Genomic DNA, 20703 nt, shown 5'->3' on the forward strand with positions numbered 1-20703 from the left:
CTGGGCAGGCCAGTCTTACCAGTTAAGAACTAGGTGAAGAAGACATTAAGTACTTCACCCTTTTTCACATCGTTTGTCACCAGGTCCCTATTCCCATTCAGCAGTGGGTCCTCATTTGCCCTAGTCTTCCTTTTGCTTCTGATGTACCAGTAGAAACGCCTTTTGTTGTCCATCACATTTTCACAGCACACAGCTCCAGATGAGGTGTGGCTTCTCTAACCCCATCCCTGCATGCTTAGACAGCCCTGCATGATCCTGGGTCACCTGATCCTGCTAACACTTCCACATTTCCTTTTTATATTTGAGTTTCGTTAGGAGCTTCTTGGTCCTCCATAGAGACCTCCTGCTACCTTGGCTTGACCTTCTGCATGTCAGGATGGACCATTTTTGAGCTGGGAGAAGGTGATCTTTGAAAAATTAACCAGCTTTCCATGATCCCTCTTCTTTCCAGAGCTGTATCTTAACTCTTCCAAGCATACCCCTGAACAGGCAAAAGCCTGCTCTTCTGAAATCAATGAATATGATCCTGCTATATGATCCTTGCTCCCTCCTCTCAGGATCCTGAACTTCACCATCTCATATTGCTGCAGTCAAGGTTGTCTTAGCCTATATCCCCAACCAGTTCTTCCTTGTTCGTAAGGATGAGGTCCAGCACCACATCTCCCCTGTCAACCAGTAAGTCACTAGTGTCAGGGAATCGTTGACAATAAACTCTAGAAACCTTCTCTATTACTTGTTTCCTATACTATGGGAACCATAGTTCTACATGAACTATGAAATTCTATTCTATATGAAATACCATTCTATATGAAATACCTAAATATGTTTAGCCTTTAGATAATGGCAGCACTGCTAAGTCCCATGCACAAATATTAGGAAACCAAAAAGATCTCCAGGTACACAAGAACCAACTATCAGTCAACAAAATAATGTGAATTTCACACCATCATTACAGTCTTGACAAGAACTGTAAGACAGTTTCCCACTTCTTAGCATCTTTTATTGTCATATACAGGAGTCCATCTAAAATACTGCAGCTGCTTCAAGTAGTGTGATTAATGACAAGGATTTGGTAGCATTCACCTGACGATTTTGAAAGGACTGAAGATCAAAGAATAAACTGAAAAATGCAAATGATCAAGAACAGTCTCAAGGGATGCAGAGTGGTCAAAACTGCATAGCTCTTTCAAAAGGCACTGAATGAAGACCTTAGGCCCACTGTAGGAGAGGATCAGGTTCGAGACCATCTTAAGAACCTGAACGTGCACAAGTCCATGGGACCTGATGAAATCCATCTACGGGTCATGAAGGAGCTGGCAAATGAAGTTGCTAAGCCACTGTCCATCATATTCAAAAAATCCTGGCAGTCAGGTGAAGTTCCCGATGACTGGAAGAGGGGTAATATAACCCCCATTTTCAAGAAGGGGAAGGTGGAAGACCTGGGGAACCACAGACCAGTCAGTCTCACCTCTGTGCCTGGCAAAATCTTGGAACAGTTTCTCCTGGAAAACATGCTAAGGCACATGAAAAACAACGAGGTGGTTGGTGACAGCCAGCATGGCTTCACTAAGGGGAAATCCTGCCTGACCAATTTGGTGGCCTTCTATGATGGAGCCACGGAACTGATGGACAGGGGCAGAGCAGTTGACGTCATCTACCTGGACTTGTGCAAAGCATTCGACACTGTCCCGCATGACATCCTTCTCTCTAAATTGGAGAGACATCAATTTGATAGATGGAGTACTCAGTAGATAAAGAACTGGCTCGATGGCCGCACGCAAAGAGTTGTGGTAAATGGCTCGATGTCCGGTTGGAAACCTGTAATGAATGGTGTCCCTCAGGGATCAGTGTTGGGACCGCTCCTGTTCAACATCTTTGTCGGCTACATGGACAGTGGGATTGAGTGCGCCCTCAGCAAGTTTGCTGACGACACCAAGCTGTGTGGTTTGGTTGATACGCTGGAGGGAAGGGATGCCATCCAGAGGGACCTTGACATGCTTGTGAGGTGGGCCAGTGCCAACCTTATGAAGTTTAACCAAGCCAAGTGTAAGGTCCTACACCTGGGTCAGGGCAATCCCAGGCACTGCTACAGGTTGGGCGGAGAAGAGATTCAGAGCAGCCCTGCAGAAAAGGACTTGGGGATGTTGGTTGACGAGAAGCTTAATGTGAGCCGGCAGTGTGCGCTTGCAGCCCAGAAAGCCAACCGTATCCTGGGCTGCATCAAAAGAAGCGTGACCAGCAGGTCGAAGGAGGTGATCCTGCCCCTCTACTCTGCTCTCGTGAGACCTCACTTGGAGTACTGCATACAGTCCTGGTGTCCTCAACATAAAAAGGACATGGAGCTGTTGGAGCGAGTCCAGAGGAGGGCCACGAGGATGATAAGGGGGCTGGAGCACCTCCCGTATGAAGGCAGGCTGAGAGAATTGGGGCTGTTCAGCCTGGAGAAGAGAAGGCTGCGTCGTGACCTCATAGCAGCCTTCCAGTGTCTGAAGAGGGCCTACAAGTATCTTGGAGAGAGACTCTTCCTTAGGGACTGTAGTGGTAGGACAAGGGGTAATGGGTTCAAACTTAAACAGGGGAAGTTTAGATTAGATTTAAGGAAGAAGTTCTTTACAGTGAGGGTGGTGAAGCACTGGAATGGGTTGCCCAGGGAGGTTGTGGATGCTCCATCCCTGGTGGTGTTCAAGGCCAGGTTGGACAGAGCCTTGGACCACGTGGTTTAGGGCAAGGTGTCCCTGCCCATGGCAGGGGGGTTGGAACTAGACGATCTTAAGGTCCTTTCCAACCCTTACGATTCTATGATTCTATGAATGACCTTGCGAGTTTTATACCATCAAGTGCTACTTTCAGCATCTGAAAAAGTAACTTAAATGCCCACTGAAACATAGAATAATGAATATGTAACTACGGTATTTAGAGACCAAACTCTGCAACAACTCACAGAGATTTCAAGTTATGGTATTTTAACTGCAAGTATTATGTAAGTGTGAGAAGTTTGACTATGTATGTTTTTTGTGAATATCTAAATTACATACAACTGATTTCAAATAGTTTCTAGAACAATTTTCAAGATACTTTGTAACAAAAACTCATGACCAAGAAGAGGGAGGCAAATAAACTGAAAGCTGATTAAGGCACAAAACCTGGTTAGCATGGATACTTATCAGGAGCCTAGCAATACTTTCAAAGGCATTATGAATATCTGCCACACACCATTTCCTCATCTTGCTTTAACCACATCATGCAATATTACACATCTTTCCAAAACTAGGAAACTAGCAAAATGAGCACTGGAAATCAACACAAAAGAATAATAAAAATAAAAATAAAAAATAAAAATCAGAAGGACTCCAAGTTATTTCTATAAACTAATGATTAGGTGATTAAAGTGAGAAAGAAATGGCCCATCCTGCATTGATAAAATCTGGTAAAGTTTCCCTCTTTCGCAGTCCACTGCTGAAGAGTGCAGAACTTCCCAGTCTATCTTCAACTAGTACAAATAAATACAAACTAGAGAGGAGAGATACATTATTACAAAGCATTCGAAAAAGAAGAGCTGGCAGTCAGAAAGTTATCAGTTTCTTCTGATTACTGCTCCAGTCTGCATTTAAGCTTTTAGCTATAAAAAAGCACAATTCCCTAGTTCATCATCTTCTGTTAAGAGCCCATTTTTATGTATTCTCCACCAACTCACTGACAGAAATTACCCACCAGCAAAAGCTGCACCCTTATTAGGACCACCAAAGAAACATCACAAACATATACATCCATTCCAAATGTGTCCGCTGAAGTTTCTAATGTGTAGTCCACCCTAGTAAACTATATGACATATTAATATTGTCTCCTTTTCTGAAATAGTGCTTTCCATTAGGAAATTTAATCTTACAAAGCAAGGAAAGAAAAAGGCCAAAATAACAAAGTTATAACCATAAGGAGAAATCTAGTAGATACAAAAAGGGTGTCTGCAGATAAGCCTTTGCAATATGCTTATTCCTTAACAAGTATGATAAATTAAAAGGCTTAAAATCTAATAGTGCTGCTTAAATTCATTATTGACATAGAAAAGCAAATATTACACATTACTGAAGGACCTAAGAATGAAAAGGTCATACAGTTGCATTTAAATCCGCAATTTTGTAGTGTTCCTTCACATACTTCAAAAATTATCAGGTCATAAATTGATAATTAAATGACTGTTAGGGTACAGCAATGTACTACAACAGACTTTTAAAACTTGAAGCATAAATACATATTGAAATATTCTGCCCCAAAATAGAAAGTTACACATACACACACTGAAAATTAGTAATGAACGTCTCTCTTGAACAATCAGCTGCAACAGGAACTTCCTATTTTTTCGCTTTCAGCTGACCAATGGCACATGCATGAATTACAAAATGTGAGTACAGACTTCACTGGTCCACAGAACAGTTTCAGTATAGTTGCTGGAGCTACTAACCACCAAACACAGGACCTTTCACAGCTAACACAATTCAGCCGCAAAGAAGTAGCAAGGAAAACAAGTTAAAGACCTGTAACTTCCCTGACGAACACCGTGCCATCCATCACCCCTCTATCCACTGTTCCATACTTGCACCCCCTATTGTTTAAACATCACGTTCTACTAATCATTCTCTGGTTTGAAACTGAAATGTCTTAAGTTTGACAGAGAATGAGAAATTTTTCCTTCAGAAGTTAATATACTAGGAAAGTGTTGGTTTTGGTTGGGGTAGAGTTAATTTTCTTCTCAGTAGCTAGCATGCGGCTGTGTTTTGGATCTGTGTTGAAAACAGTGTTGATAACACGCGGGTGTTCTTGCTACTGCTGAGCAGTGCTTACACATAGTCAAGGTCTCTTCTGCTCCTCACACCAGCTGGGGAGAGCTGACCCCAACTGACCCAACGGATATCCCATGCCATATGGCATCATGCTTTTCATATAAAACTGGGGGAAGAAGAAAGGGGAGGATGCTCTGAGTGACAGCATTTGTCTTCCCAAGTAATTGTTAGGTGTGATGGAGCCCGTCTGTCCTGGGGATGGTTGAACACCTGCCTGACCATAGGAATCATAGAATCAGCTAGGCTGGAAAAGACCTTTAAGATCATCAAGTCCAAGCATTACCCCACAACTGCCAAGATCACCACTAAACCATATCACTGAGGGCCTCATCTACACGGTTTTTAAACACTTCCAGGGACAGTGATTCTAACACTTCCAGGGAATCCTGTTCCAATACCTGATTACCTTCTCTGTGAATAAGTTCTTCCTAATACCCAATCTAAACCTCTCCCAGTGCAGCTTGAGGCCGCTACCTCTTGTCCTATCACTTGTTATTTGGGAGAAGAGACCAACCCCACTTCACTACAACCTCCTTTCAGGTAGTTGTAGAGCGGGATAAGGTCCGCCCTGAGCCTTCCCTTCTCCAGACTAAACACCCCAGGTCCCTCAGCCGCTCCTCATCAGACTTGTGCTCCAGACCTTCCACCAGCTTTGTTGGCCTTTTCTGGACCCACTGCAGCACCTCAATTTCTTGTAGTGAGGGGCCAGAACTGAACAGAAGATCTGAGATGCAGCCTCACCAGTGCACAGTACAGGGGGATAAATAAAAGTGGTGAATTAATTCCTTGTTTTGCTTTGTTTGTGTGTGCTGCTTTTGCTTTACCTTTTCCTTTGGATATAAGGAAGAAGTTCTTTACTGTGAGGATGGTGAGGCACTGGAATGGGTTGCCCAAGGAAGTTGTGAATGCTCCATCCCTGGCAGTGCTCAAGGCCAGGTTGGATGGAGTATTGGGTGACATGGTTTAGTTTGAGGTGTCCCTGTCCATGGCAGAGGGGTTGGAACTAGATGACCTTAAGGTCCTTCCCACCCCTAACCATTCTATGATTCTACAAATTGTGTTTACCTCAACCCATGAGTTTTCTCATTTTTACCTTTCTGATTCTCTCCCCCATCCCACTGGGGGAGAGTGAGGGAGCAGCTGGGTGGTACTTAGCTGCCAGCTGGGATTAAACCACAACAGTCCTTCTTGGTGCCCAGCGTGGGGCTCAAAGGGTTTGGAGATAACAACAGCTTTGATTGGAATGTGCTAGATTAAATTTATAGCTGTTATTGCTCTTTAGCTATTAATCAGCAGGCTCCTCTACTTGCCATGAGGCTTGCTTGCCTTATGGAATCTTAGAGTCTAGTGCTCCTTAGCAGCTGCCTTTTGCTTTCATTGTGGGCTGTACTGCTTATCATCTTACTCTGCTGTGCCTGGGAATGTTCTGATAACAGCCATGAGCTGGCAGATGGCCAGGGCATCGCTGCTGTTTCTGCGCTGCTCTACTGGACAGGCTGGAACTCCAGCGCGAAGTCTAGTCAAAGGGACTGTGACCTATGGATAAGTCCATGTGGAAGCAGAACACCCTGAAGCGTCTGTGGCTGTGGGTAAGTCCACACCAGAGCAAAGCGTCTGTGGCTGTAGTTATTTCTGTGCCACAACAGGTATACCTCTGAAGGGATTGTGGCCCAAGGCTAAGCCCACTGCGGAGAAGGTACACCTGAAAGCATCTCTGGCTGTGGGTAAGTCCATGCTGCAGCACATACACCTTGAAGCATCTGTGGCTCTGCATGAGGTCATGCTGGAGCACCTCAAAGCATGTGGCCATGGATAAGTCCACAACAGAGCAGGTACAACCCTGGAGTGATCGTAAGGGCAAGGCCATGTCGGAGCAGGCTTACTTCTGAAGGGAACAGGGATGTGGATAAGTCTATACCACAGCAGGTATAGCCCTCAAGTGACTGTGGCTCATAGATAAGGCTTCACTGGGAGCATGTACAACCCTAAGGGACTGCAATCTGTGGATAAATTTAAGCAAGAGCATGGGCAAGGGGAGGAATTCATTGCAATGCTAATACTGGGTTTCTCACCTGTCCCTCGTATTTCCTGCAGTGATTGCAGCAACTTCTTAAATTCTGTCCTTCATCTCAATCTGTGTGGACTGGGACTTTTGTTTCCACATACAATCTCCCTCAAGAAATAACTCAGTTGATCATTACCTTGAGAACGTTTGGATTAGTTTGCACACAGTTAATTTTAAAATCTTAGTAACTTCAAATGATTTTTAAGTAAACCAAAATATAACATTTAAACATAACAGTAACATAACATTTAAAACCAGCAACTCATGTAGAATTTAAAAACAATAATTCAAGTAAACTAGATGTAATCTTCTTAACATGGAATCATAGAATGATTTGGGTTGGAAAGGACCTTAAGATCATCTAGTTCCCACCCCTTTGCCATAGGCAGGCACGCCTCACCCTAGATCATGTTGCCCAAGGTTCTGTCCAGCCTGGCTTTGAACACTGCCAGGGATGGAGCATTTACCACTTCTTTGGGCAACCCATTCCAGTGCCTCATCATCCTCACAGTAAAGAACTTCTTCCTTATACCTAACTTGATCTTCCCCTGTTCTAGTTGAAACCCATTCCCTCTGGTCCTATTGCTACAGTCCCTGATGAAAGTCCCCCTCCAAGATTCTTGTAGGTCCCCCTCAGATACTGGAAGGTTGCTGTGAGGTCTCCATGCAGCTTCTCTTGTCCAAGCTGAACAGCCCCAACTTTCTCAGCCTGTCTCCACGCAGGAGGTGCTCAAGCCCCCTTATTATCCTCGTGGCCCTCCTCTGGACTTGCTCCCGCAGCTCCATGTCCTTCTTATGTTGAGGACATCAGAACTGTACACAATACTCCAAGTGAGGTCTCACGAGAGCAGAGTAGAGGGGCAGGATCACCTCCTTTGACCTGCTGGTCACGCTTCTTTTGATGCAACCCAAAAGAAGGTTAGATGCAACCCAAAAGAAGGTTTGATGCAACCCAAAAGAAAGCCAACCCAAGTTGGCTTTCTGGGCTATGAGCGCACACTGCTGGCTCATGTTAAGCTTCTCGTCAACCAACACCCCTAAGTCCTTCTCTGTAGGGCTGCTCTGAATCTCTTCTCCACCCAACCTGTAGCTGTGCCTGGGATTGTCTCGACGCAGGTGTACGACCTTGCACTTTGCTTTGTTGAACATGAGGTTGGCACTGGCCCACCTTTCAAGTGTGTCAAGGTCCCTCTGGATCCCATCCCTTCCCTCCAGTGTATCAACTGAACCACACAGCTTGGTGTCACCGGCAAACTTCCTGAGGGCACATCAATCCATGGTGCCAACAAAGATGTTGAACAGGATCGGTCCCAAAACCAATCCCTGAGGGACACCACTTGTTACTGGTCTCCAACTGGACTTTGAGCCATTGACTGCAACTCTTTGCATGTGGCCACGCTGCCAATTCTTTATCCACTGGGTGGTCCATCCACCAAATTCATGTCTCTCCAGTTTAGAGACAAAGATGTCGTGCAGGTACAGTGTCGAACACTTTGCACAAGTCCAGGTAGACATCATCAACTGCTTTGCCCCTATCCATCAGTTCCGTAGCCCCATCATAGAAGGACACCAAATTGGTCAAGCACGATTTGCCTGTAGTGAAGCCATGTTGGCCATGCTGGCCGTCTAAACTTATACATTCTACACACAATAGGTAATCAATCATGGATGATGACAGTCTGTATTTTTCATTTTGATCATTTTTGAAATAAAATATTAGCTTTGCTTGCTTATTATTTTATGGTCATAATGCATAAGCTACATATTCTACACATCATGAAGTTTATACTAATGCTAACTCACACAGTACTACCTGCCTGATCACAAGTCAAAACCCAGGAAACTAACACAGCTCTGGATTTTAGAAGCTGGGAGGAATTTATGGTGGAAAAAAATAAAGACTAAACTTGCATATTTTGACCATAAAATTGAAAGTCATTAGCAATAAAAATCCACAGCGGGTATCCCTGACAGATTAAAAACTAATGAAAGTTACACATATGATCAAAACAGCTTAGAATATCAGTAAAACATACAACCTACACAAACTCATGTGATTCAGATTTTTTTATTATTATTAAATGGTAACATTGCTGCAATTTAAATATTCTAAGATAACTACAGGAAGATTTCAAGAACATAGTGCAGTATTATCATGCTGGAATGGGAAAGCAATGCTGCATTTCCAGTTCCACCTTACATGATAGCTAAATCATATTTAAACCATAGATGGCACAGATGATAATAGAAGTGATGAGTATCTACCAATGATTTGGATGTGAGGGGAGCCACTGATGGAGAATCCACAGGTTTTAAGTCATCTGCTCCTCCTCAAACTCAGCTATTGCACAGTCAACAATATCTTCTTCTTAGAAATGCCACAAAAATCATTCTTGCTCCAGCTGTATATTGGAAAGTATTTTCAACATTACGATAACCTGAAGTGTTTGTTGATTTTTGCAACAAACACTACACAAAGACTAGGACACAGAGACAGGCAAGTCAAGGCAGTTTACCTTATAAAACAGTATTTCACTGTGGCAAAGAGTCTTTGCTACCAATGATAGTAGTTGCTTCGGCAGACATAAAGGAGAATGGAATTTTTATCACACTAATACCCATTGAAAAATTTAATGCAAAAATCCCAACCAATGAAACAAAAAGCCCCAACTTCTCAAGTTGAGCAGAACTCTGTATGTAAAAAACTAACCAGAATAATGGAAATTAATGTCTTTCCAATGTGCACCAGAAATGTTTCTCCACTATAAACTCAATTTCATCACAGACTAGAAAGGATTTTTTCAGGTTTTAGAAAGAAAGCATGTAGGGTTTAGGTTTTAGAAAGAAAGAATTTTAAAAATGTATTTCAGTTCTGCAAAACTGCTTTCAGGTTAGGGGAGTGGGCAATTCTTTAACTGATTTTTTTAAGAGTACCTCCTAGTAACAAAGTAGCCTAAAATTGCAAGGTTTGCCCTCTCAGAGTGGTATCTCAGAATTGCCAAAGCAATTTAAAACAACTTATGATTAAACCTGTAATCTGATGATTCTGGCACACTTCAGAGCCCAAATGTTTTGCCAAGGATGGAAAGAAGTAAGGCATTATTATCAGAAGCTCTAGATATGACCCATAAACACTTTCTCTGTTTCTCTCCCTATCTCTGTACAGGGAGATAGAAAGAACAAAACAAGCTATTCCACATGCAGCAGAACTAGGGAGAACTTGTTTTACGAAGCTTTGTATCCTGCATTCATACTAACTTGAACTTTATCCTTTAACCCTTATCTATCAGATTATACATACGCTATATATACAAGCATGCAACATCCTCCTCCTAATTCAGTACTACGTGGATGCTGGTCAATGCTATGAAGTGAAGTTATGGCTGATTTTATTCTGAGATAACATGGCAGGAGAGGACTAATACGAGCTTATACCACATCCAGGCAAGCCAGCTGTCATGAAGCTTGCAGTAACAAATTCTCCTAAGACTTCAGACTTTCAGTCCTCTTCCAGATACAGCTGATACTGGCAAAGAAGGTTCACAATCTGGTCTTATATATGTTACTGTGAATCTCCTGGCACAATGCCATTCTTGTATTTCAAACAAATAGCTCCTATACCAGTATGATTACAAATCAACACCACCACTTACTGTATTCATTTCAAAGAAAAAGCAACAGGCAAAGCAAGTAGTTTGTTTTTTCAAGTGTCCACCTACAACCACAGCATCAAATGAGGCTCCTCCTCACAAACACACCACTTTTTTAGGTGTGTTGCATTGTACTTGCACAAATCCTTGAATGAAAATAGTTCAACACTACAAAGCTTTGTTTCATTTCCACCTTAAGATACCTGGAAATCTTAATCCTATTAGCCCAGGTGGATTTGCATATGAATAGTAAGTTCCAGCTGAGCAAAGTGAGGGGGACAAATTCATCTTACCTTCTAGCAGTAGCAATCATTTCATAATCCCAACAGGAGAAAACAAACAAAAACAAAACCAAAACAAACAAATCAAAAAAAAAAAAACCAAAAACAAACCAACAAAAAAAACCCATTAAATTTAGCTATCAATTTAAAAATATAATTTTCAGAATGCAATTTAGAAAGCTAAGTTAGAAATGAAGTTCCTCTTCAAAAATAGGTACAGTCTTAAACTACAAGGAGCTGAAAGTATAACACTAATTCCATGACACTGAATATGGCTAAATATAGTAGTCCTGTAACGTAATTTTGGGGTTCTTGTAACTTCTGTTATTTACAGATTTTATCTTTTCATATTAAATACATCAGAAGTTATTAAACAATTGATCACGCTGCTTGCTTAAGAAATAAGGATTACCCTGATCGTGAGGTCCAGACCCTTACTATTTACACCACATAATGTATTTCAAGCATTTAGTAATTTCATCAACTTTTCTTCCTTAATTAGTTGAATATTTCAGCTTTGTCATTATTTAGGAAGATAATTCCAGTATCCTGTTCTTTTGCATTTTAGAGCTTTATATCAATTTCCAGACTGGAATTATTCAGAGTCAGCTTATAGTCCCTTTTTCTTGCATCATCTTTGCCTGCAGCTCCTCTCCTTTCTAGGTGTGAATGCTTCCAGAATATTTAGAGAGCTCATTTGTACCATCCCTCAGCAACCCCCCTAATGATAGAGCTACAGAACACAACCAGTTTACAGACCTAACAAATTTAACAGCTGGACCATCACTTCCAATTAAAAAAAAAAAAAAAAAAAAAAAAAAAGCATGGTCACAAAACTCTGAAATGGAACAAGAGAGAAGAAAACCTTGGAAACCGTTGCATGAACAGCTGAAATATTAAGAGTACCACTCAGTGAACACTCTGACCTAGCCAGACATAAAGCCAGATGTAGCTCAGAAGCCATGTAAACAAATTAGTTCAGACTGCTGCATTATAAATTATCCTGAGAATCTCCTCTTTACAAAGTAAGTTTTCACATAAATAAATTTCCCAATCTTCTTACTAACTTCTACATTTGATACCATCTGATTAGTTTTTTCCTGAGCACAAAGGAACCATGCACCAATGCATGTACTCTGATACTTTAATATCTCTACACAGACATACTTCTCCAAATAGATTCTAAATGTATCAACATTTGGCACTTAAATTTCATCCTCCTATTTCTGCAGCTCTCAAGGTCACCAAATTCTTCCTAACAGGTATTCCCAAACTTCCTTCTAATGACAATAGCTAGCGACGCTACAATTATTTTTGTATTCACAGCTTTTTAATCAATCCACTGTTTCGAACAGCTTGTACATACACCATCCACCTTACTAACAATTTTTAACAAGCTTTACAATAAAAGTGCATTCCTTCTTGCACTTACCTCCAAAATGAGATTGTGTAGCAGTATTTAACTTCTCAGTAGCTAAAAGAATAAACTACATTCTGTAGAAAAGATCAGATTCACTACCGTGAAAGAAACAGAGTTAAAGCTATACAACAGCCTCTATCTACAAGTCCATCCATCAGAACAGGAGACAAAGAATGAAAATATGAGGAAGAAACCAAACTAGTAATTATGATTGCTGTTACACCATGTAGGAAACATCTCTATGCAAGACACTTTAGTATAACTAACTATTCCCACTCCTTCTTTCATCATTTAAACATAGAATTTCAAAAAATGAATATGCAAATGCAGTAAACTAGATACAGAAATTTGAAGATATGTTTTAAAAGCTACCTTTTAGATAAACAGCTTAATCTAACTGAAATATTTAATTTCATCAAATCCATAAGAGGTACAATGTAAGTCATCTTAGCCAGCAGTATAACTTCCAAATACTGTGCTTAAATGAAACTTTATATTCACACTTGGATTATACTGAATACGTCATCCAAGTAAGATTTAACTGGTCCAGTAGTTTAACAATGCTTTCCTCCAGTAACTCCTATTGGTACAAGTATAGATAATGATTCTAAACAGAAGTTGCCACAAAATCACAGATTTATCTAGGTTTAGAGGGACTGCTGGATTCTGCTCAAAGTAGGACCAGGTTCAAAGCTATGTCAGGGTACTAAGAGCCTTGCCAGTCAAGTTCTGAATACTTCCAAGGACGGAGATTCACTCTGAATTTTTCCCTGTTAAATCCAATCAGTATCTCCCTTATTGCAGCAGTAGCTGTTGCTTCTTCTGTTGTCCATCTCAGAGGAGCTTGTCTTCTATACAAATGTTCATTAGCTAGTTAAAGACAGCATTTCAATCCCTCTTGGCTTTCTCTTCACCAGGGTAAAGAAACCCAGCTACCTTAGAGTCTCTTACATTTCATGTTCCACCCTCTAACCACCTCAGTAGCCCTCTGCCACAGTCACTCCATTTTCATAGAATCATAGAATAGTAAGGGTTAGAAAGGACCTTAAGATGATCTAGTTCCAACCCCCCTGCCATGGGCAGGGACACCTTGCCCTAAACCACGTGGTCCAAGGCTCTGTCCAACCTGGCCTTGAACACCACCAGGGATGGAGCATCCACAACCTCCCTGGGCAACCCATTCCAGTGCTTCACCACCCTCACTGTAAAGAACTTCTTCCTTAAATCTAATCTAAACTTCCCCTGTTTAAGTTTGAACCCATTACCCCTTGTCCTACCACTACAGTCCCTAAGGAAGAGTCTCTCTCCAAGATACTTGTAGGCCCTCTTCAGACACTGGAAGGCTGCTATGAGGTCACGACGCAGCCTTCTCTTCTCCAGGCTGAACAGCCCCAATTCTCTCAGCCTGCCTTCATACGGGAGGTGCTCCAGCCCCCTTATCATCCTCGTGGCCCTCCTCTGGACTCGCTCCAACAGCTCCATGTCCTTTTTATGTTGAGGACACCAGGACTGTATGCAGTACTCCAAGTGAGGTCTCACGAGAGCAGAGTAGAGGGGCAGGATCACCTCCTTCGACCTGCTGGTCACGCTTCTTTTGATGCAGCCCAGGATACGGTTGGACTTCTGGGCTGCAAGCGCACACTGAAGCCGGCTCACATTAAGCTTCTCGTCAACCAACATCCCCAAGTCCTTTTCTGCAGGGCTGCTCTGAATCTCTTCTCCGCCCAACCTGTAGCAGTGCCTGGGATTGCCCTGACCCAGGTGTAGGACCTTACACTTGGCTTGGTTAAACTTCATAAGGTTGGCACTGGCCCACCTCACAAGCATGTCAAGGTCCCTCTGGATGGCATCCCTTCCCTCCAGCGTATCAACCAAACCACACAGCTTGGTGTCGTTGGCAAATCTGCTGAGGGTGCACTCAATCCCACTGTCCATGTAGCCGACAAAGCTGTTGAACAGGACCGGTCCCAACACCGATCCCTGAGGGACACCATTCATTACAGGTTTCCAACCGGACATCGAGCCATTTACCACAACTCTTTGCATGCGGCCATCAAGCCAGTTTTTTATCCACCGAGTGGTCCATCTATCAAATTGATGTCTCTCCAATTTAGAGAGAAGGATGTCATGCGGGACAGTGTCGAATGCTTTGCACAAGTCCAGGTAGATGACGTCAACTGCTCTGCCCCTGTCCATCAGTTCCGTGGCTCCATCATAGAAGGCCACCAAATTGGTCAGGCAGGATTTCCCCTTAGTGAAGCCATGCTGGCTGTCACCAACCACCTCGTTGTTTTTCATGTGCCTTAGCATGCTTTCCAGGAGAAACTGTTCCAAGATTTTGCCAGGCACAGAGGTGAGACTGACTGGTCTGTGGTTCCCCAGGTCTTCCACCTTCCCCTTCTTGAAAATGGGGGTTATATTACCCCTCTTCCAGTCATCGGGAACTTCACCTGACTGCCAGGATTTTTTGAATATGATGGACAGTGGCTTAGCAACTTCATTTGCCAGCTCCTTCATGACCCGTAGATGGATTTCATCAGGTCCCATGGACTTGTGCATGTTCAGGTTCTTAAGATGGTCTCGAACCTGATCCTCTCCTACAGTGGGCCTAAGGTCTTCATTTTCACAGTCCCTGCATTTGCTCTCCAAGACTTTCATGGCGTGGCCAGAGCATTTGCTAGTGAAGACTGAAGCAAAGAAGTCATTAAAAACCTCAGCCTTCTCCAAATCCATGGTAGCCAGTTCTCCTGATAGCTTCTGGAGAGGGCCCACATTGTTCCTAGTCTGTCTTTTATTTGCTACGTATCTATAGAATCCTTTCCCGTTATCTTTCATATCCCTTGACAAACTTAATTCTAGCTGGGCCTTAGCTTTCCTAACCTGGTCCCTAGCTTCTCGAGCAATGCCCCTATATTCTTCCCAGGCCGCCTGTCCTCGCTTCCACCTTCTATAAGCTTCTTTTTTCCCTCTGAGTTTCCTCAGCAGCTCCTTGTCCAGCCATGGAGGTCTCCTGGCCCTCCTGCTGCACTTTCTTCTAGTCGGGATGCAACACTCTTGAGCACGTAGCAGGTGATCCTTGAATATCGACCAGCAGTCTTGGGCCCTCCTGCCCTCTAGGACTGTATCCCATGAAACCTTACTAAGGAGGTTCCTGAAGAGGCCAAAGTCTGCTTTCTTGAAGTCCAGGGCAGTGAGCTTGCTGCACGCTCTTCTCACTGTCCTGAGGATCTCAAACTCAACCATCTCGTGATCACTACAGCCAAGGCTGCCCTGGAGTGTCACATTTCCAACCAGTCCCTCCCTGTTGGTGAGCATGAGGTCCAGCATGGCACCTCTCCTCGTCGGCTCCTCTATTGCTTGAAAGAGGAAGTTGTCTTCCACACAATCGAGGAACCTCCTGGATTGCTTGTGCTGGGCCGTACCGTCCCTCCAACAGATGTCAGGATGGTTGAAGTCCCCCATGAGGACCAGGGCCTGCGAGCATGAGGCTGCTCCTATCTGTCTGTACAGCGCTTCATCCACAGTCCTCCTGATCAGGCAGCCTGTAGCAGATCCCCACCGTAATGTCCCCCATTGCTGTTTTCCCTTTGATCCTGATCCACAAACACTCTGTTACCTCATCACCCATCCCCAGACAGAGTTCCATACTCTCTAGCCTATCACTGACATAGATAGCAACACCCCCTCCCCGTCTGCCTGGCCTGTCTTTTCTAAACAGCCTGTAACCTTCCATTCCAACACTCCAGTCATAGGAGACTGTTGGAATCTCCTATGTATTTTCTGTGATACCAATGACATCATATTCCCGTAGCCTTGCACACATCTCTAATTCCTCTTGCTTGTTCCCCATACTACGGGCGTTTGTATAGAGGCACCTTAGCCGAGCTCCAAATGAAGCCGACTCAATGGCTGGGGCAGCTGGAACATCACTACATCGCTCCAAGCACTTATTACAGGTGCTGGCAACTGACCAGGAGTGTTGGGATGGATCAATGCTCCCCTCCCCCAACACATCTAGTTTAAAGCTTTCTTGACCAGCCTGGCAAGCCTCCTACCAAAACAGCTCTTCCCCTTCTTTGTCAGACCAGCTCCACCAGCCTCCAGTAGATCTGGCCTCTCAAATGGAGCCCCATGTTCTAAATAGCCAAACCCCTGACTATGGCACCACCATTTTGTCAGCATCCTTTTTTTTTTTCTAACTGACTGTGTTGTCCACATTCTGCTTTCAGACTGATTTTGTCTTCATGACCTACAGCATAATTCACTGTTATTACTGTCATCAGAGCATTTTGAGTCCACCTTTTCATCTTGTATCCTCAACCAGCTTCCATCTCTACCCCACGATGCTACAGCTGCAAGACTTTGCATAGTTTTTTCCACTTCATGTTACATACATCATACTTCATTCCACCTCCTCCACAGTCAATAAGGACAGCTCCTACTACCATTTGCCCCTTTCATACTGTCAAATGCTTTGTTCTGTCTTCCGTATACAAAGTACATTTCCTAGATTCACCACAGGTCCTTTACGTTGTCTATCCCAAAATCTCTTTTGAACAATGCACAGAACACTTGCTGATGGTCAGACACAAGGTACAACTTGCATTCCCTATTTATACAAACTTGTAAACATAACTGTATTTACCTATTTAACGTATCCACAAATTATCCCACCTTTTATGACACTGAAAGGTTACTGCAACTTTTGGTTTAGAAGACAGTCGCACAGCTGAGGTGATGAACTACTCCTTCATTCTTTTGAAAACTTCTATTTAGAATCATAGAATAGTTAGGGTTCGAAAGGATCTTAAGATCGTCTAGTTCCAACTCCCCTGCCATGGGCAGGGACACCTCATTTCAGGAATGGATTTTATTATTTTCCTCATGAATCTCTGAATGAGCTTTAATTTATTTCAGTACAAGAACTGTAATCATCAATACTTCATCTATCCACGTATTGTCAATATTCTGGCTTAGAGTTCTCCAGGCTACTCTGTATCAACTGAGCTACGGTAACTGCCTGTAACTTCCTGCAGCTTTGCAACTGATATACCGTAAAAGTATAAAATATGTCTCTGTCAATACACAAAAACACTATGCTATCATACTTTGACAATGAAAGTTTAGCCTTAGAAACACATGCTTCTTAGATCAGGAAGTTTTCAGTTTCATTTACTTCTGCATTAGCATGGTAATTTTAACAAAATATGTGTTTCCTATTGTAAATTTGGATTAAAGACAGAAGCAGGAGTCTGAATCACTCCACTGTTATTCATCTATTTTTAATTTACATCATTCACAATATACATGAATTTAAATGGCTTACTGTATTGTGTGCATAAACAGAAAAACTGGAGCAAGAAGTAGCATGATCAGTTAACAAAAGTTAGTCCCATGACTTTCTCTAACACATCTATTTTCAGAAATAGTAAATAGAACTTAACATACAAGACAATAAATGCAGGACAACCAGAGAATCAGAGATGCTGAGTTCCAAGTAGTAGCACTAAAGGTGCTGACATAAAGCACAGGATAAAACTCCATGTACAGCTGAACTGTTTCAGTGGCTTACTGCCACAGAAAGCTACTGGTCTCACAGTGCTGTCTCCGATTCATTATTCATTTCAATAAGAAAGGACAATATAGTACACAAACAGGAGGGTAAGAATGAGATGACCTAATCTTATACTGAAAGGGGGTACTGAATAAGAAATCTATATTTTAAATTTCTGATGTAATTAAGAGCTGGATTGAGAAATGTGAGAAAGGCGCTAATCATTTCTTTATCTCCCTTTGCCTCTTTCTGTGCATTTTGAACCACTAAAGCAAAAACAAATACGCCTCCTTTCCTACTACTGTTGCTACCAGCAGCTCTTCAAAAATACTGTTTTGCAGAAATCTTTCCACAAATTCAACTATTTTAGGTCTTACTGCTTTCCTTTTCTCTCAGTTATATTCATTAGGCAGGTTTCCTTCTATGCTTTCCCCACTGCTTCTTGCAAAGATCAAGAGAAACTATTCCTACAGAAATGCAAAATAAAACTAGGATTAATCCTGCCCCATTTGCTTCCTCAGGAGAGAAGACCAACACTGTAGTTTATCAATGTAAGTATTAGTAGAAACAATGGTGAGAAAGTGGTGCAATCTTCAAGAGCACAAATGTGCTGAATTCTTCTGTCCAGTATACCAATATTTCCAAATTCTTAAATTCTATACAGATATTTGTGGGTAAAAAGCTACAAAGAAAAAAAAAAAACCACAAAAAAACTTACAAAAAAACAAACCAATCAACACAAACAAACAAAAACTAGAGAGAGGTCATGGGAACTTGGTCATCAATTATGCAAATAACTCTCCAATGAAAGGCCTCTCATCTCCAAGTACTACAGAAACTATCTGGTGTTCTAAACCAGGTAATTTTTTGTTTCACCTGTTTCTACTATCTTATCAAGAGCTGGTCTGTATGGGGAAATTGGTCACTTCAATCACTCATAACCCAATGTTCAGTCCACTGTCAAACACCCTACTTGGCCCCAGACACCTGACAAAAGCCTTCAGCTGTTCTAGTAAAATCCTTGCATTTTCTGTACCTCTGGCAGGATAATTCTATAATGATAAGCATCACTATGTCAAAAATCATGTGCAAGAACAATGTAAAATAAGCTGGATTTAAAACACCACCATATACTCTACTGTCCTGGTTTTGGCTGGGATAGTTATTTAAATTCCTAGTAGGTGGTGCCGTGCTATGTTTTGGCTGTAGTCTGGGAATAATGTTGATAACACACAAATGTTTTAGTTGTTGCTAAGTAATGCTTTCCCTGGTCAAGGACTTTTCAGTCTCTCATGCCCTACCACTGAGGAGGAGCACAAGAAGCCAGGAGAGAGCACAGCCAGGACAGCTGTCCTGAGCTATCCAGAGAGATACTCCATACCACAGAATGTTGTGCTCAGTATATAAACAGGTGGAGTTAGCTGGAAGGGGCCGACTGCTCCTTGGAGATGGGCCGGACATCAGTCAGCAAGTGGGAAGAAACTGTATTGTGCATCACTTATGTATTCCTTATTCTCTCTATTTCCTACTACTATTATATGAATTATTGTAAATAATTATAAATATAGTATTTTTAACATATAAACTCTTCTTATCTCAACCCATGGGTTTTTACACTTTTCTCCTCCCTGTCTCACTGGGGGGTAGTGGGTAGTGAGTGAGTGGCTACACGGTATTTAGTTAAACCACAAAATCTATCCACATTAAAATAAAGACATACAATCACTGTAACATCCACTACTCAGACAGACGTAGGTCGTTCAAAAATTTCTATCATGTTGTTCTACAGAAACCATGAAACTCTACCTTACACTGTTCTGCAGCAGAGCAGTACAGCAACACTGGCAAGCTCTGGCCATTTTCACTGGTACTACTATAACAAAAAACACTAATACTTAACCAAGATGCTAATACTGCAGACTGGGAAGTCAGCAAAATTATCACAATTTCTACTTTTATACTGTACAAGAATTACCCGTGGTGGTCTCTGAAGAACCACACTCAAACTTCATCTGAAGCTACACTTGCCAATAAACCCCTAGCAGTTCATTGGAAGGAAGTTTTGGTCTACTGAATAGACAGAGAACAGTTCAGTGCTGAGGTCTGAAACTTCTATTTATATGTAGATAGTTAGCCCCTTATGTGACATTGTGGGGACAGCACTTGTGAATATATAGCGTACTTCAAATTTATTTGTGTTGAGTGGACTTATTGTCCACTGAAAATGGCTCATTTTGTACAGGTTCCTATTTCAGATACTAAGGGCAAGCCCTTCTCTGACTTGAGCTCTATTCAAGACAGCCTGACTCCAAACTACGCATACATGCCTTCAAAGCAGTAACAGCTTCTGGGTGAAACTTCAGGAATATCTGGCAACTCTTCCAACACTGTCAGGTAACCCCTTCGAAAAGCTTAATCATAGAATAGTTTGGATTGGAAGGAATCTTAAAGATCTAGTTCCAACCCCAATGCCATGGGCAAGGACACCTTCCACCAGACCAGGTTGCTTAGAGCCCCATCAGTGCCCTCGAATACTTCTAAGGATGGGACACCCACAACACGTCTGGGCAATCAGTTCCAGTGCCTCACCACCCTCCCATGGTAAAAAATTTCTTATGTCTAATCCAAACCTTTCAGTTTAAAGCCATCCCCCCTTGTCCTATCACTACATGCCCTACAAAGTCTCTCTCCAGCTATTTTGCAGGCCCCCTTTAAGTACTGGAAGGCTGCTTGAAGGTCTCTCCTTCTCTTCTCCAGGCTGAACAACCTCAACTCTCTCAGCCTGCCTTCACAGGAGAGGTGCTCCAGCCCTCTGATCATCTTCATGGCCTCTTCTGAACTCCCTCCAACAGGTCCAGGTCCCTCTTGTGCTCGGGACCCAAGATAATCTACAAT

At 42.5% G+C, this 20703-nt stretch overlaps 1 protein-coding gene across 9 annotated transcripts in view; it reads right to left on the reverse strand.

The window, feature by feature from the left end:
• The window catches only part of NIPBL (NIPBL cohesin loading factor), a 150882-nt gene that overhangs the window by 109687 nt on the left and 20492 nt on the right, over positions 1-20703 (reverse strand). The window contains exon 1 of one of the 9 annotated variants that reach the window (XM_030512489.1): positions 10757-10889. The exons of the other annotated variants lie outside the window; for them this stretch is intronic. The gene's annotated coding sequence lies outside the window, so the exon portion shown is untranslated. Of the gene's footprint in view, positions 1-10756; positions 10890-20703 lie in introns of those variants that run through there. 9 annotated transcript variants of the gene reach the window in all.

This window comes from Strigops habroptila, chromosome Z, assembly GCF_004027225.2.
Source record: "Strigops habroptila isolate Jane chromosome Z, bStrHab1.2.pri, whole genome shotgun sequence".
Classification (NCBI taxonomy): domain Eukaryota; kingdom Metazoa; phylum Chordata; class Aves; order Psittaciformes; family Psittacidae; genus Strigops; species Strigops habroptila.